A 1,486-nucleotide genomic window follows, 5' to 3' on the forward strand; every position below is an offset into this window, starting at 1 on the left:
AAAAGAAATAGCCAAGAAAATATATAATTCTGTGATTCGTTTCTGAAGGAAAAGTTTGTCAAATACAAAAATGAGGCTTTGAAAACTCCATAAAGAAACAACATAAAGACTATATGAAAACATCCCATAAAATTATAACTTCAGTTGCTTGGTTAAATAAAACTTTATCTAAAAAGTTCAAAAAATAATCTCACTGTAGGAATACGCATCTTCGATCTTTAAAATGTCTAATTTTGTAATACAACTTCTATAAACAAGAAAATTATTATTTTTTTTTAATTATAACACAATTTAGAGGTGCAAAATGGATTGCTGGAATAAGATGAGTGCTGTGAAGACTTAGAAAAATAGGACACAATTTCATTTAGATGAATAAAAGTAAATGAACCCAGTTTGCTTGGCGTGTTTGAACAGTCTTATGTTTAAAAATTCAGCTGAATCAGTAAAACATTACCTCTTAGCTTTAAAATATACAGGCACATTTCTAAGGATCAAAAATAATCATTCATATGTGATTATTTGATTATTGATGAGCTGTTAGAAAAAAAAAAATCCAAGTGGTTAGTAACTCTCAGCCCCATTCAAGAAAAAGCCTACTTCATAATTTCTGTCAGAGATTTTAAGATTCACAAGCATCCCTTTAAGAGTCATATTTTGATCTTTTCTTATTTGAAATCTAATGCAGTGAAGGAGTTCAGAACACACCACTTCAAAATATGCCACTTTGGCATCAGAATTATTTGAGATAAAGGCACTTGAAAAACAGCAGGTACAAGATCACTCTGACCTTCATTCTATTTCTTAAAAGCAGATGAAATTCCCATGTGAAAGATGCTCTCCCTGTACTGCAAGTACAGGAAATTGAGGCTGAGGGAAACCTGTGCAAGGAAACCTTGCTATACTAATCCTTATCTTCCTAGTCACTTCTCTACTCAGTTGACTACCCAAGCCCCTTTGCCTTGTCACATTTTCACAATTTATTAATCTTTGTCCAACTCAGCACATAAGTGTTCAATTCCAATTGCATCTTTGGATCTTCATTTCTCTATGAAGGCTCCCACTCCATGTAAGACTTGTATTGAATAAATATGCATGACTTTCTCCTATTGATCTGTCTTATGTCTGTTTAATTCTCAGGTTCAGCTGAAAAACCCTAAAGAATGGAGGTAAAATTTTGCCTCCCTTAGAGCAGTCTCCAAAACATATTTTTTATCTCCCATTATGAATGTGTGAATATATGATTACTAAAAAAACCCTCAAAATCCATCTGATTGACTTATATCAGCTTGAATCAGATTATTCAATCTGGTTATTGAATGGTCAGTTATGGTGCAAGTTTTTAAAAATTTGATAATCAAATCTAAGTGTTAGGAATTATTACTGTTCTATTTTTCTTCAATTTGGCTGAATTTAAATGTTCTGTTAATAATATAGTCTTTAAAGAAAGTATATTATCTTACTAATATTATAATGATTGCATGTTGAA

This window comes from Propithecus coquereli, unplaced genomic scaffold, assembly GCF_000956105.1.
Source record: "Propithecus coquereli isolate 6110/MARCELLA unplaced genomic scaffold, Pcoq_1.0 Scaffold255, whole genome shotgun sequence".
Classification (NCBI taxonomy): domain Eukaryota; kingdom Metazoa; phylum Chordata; class Mammalia; order Primates; family Indriidae; genus Propithecus; species Propithecus coquereli.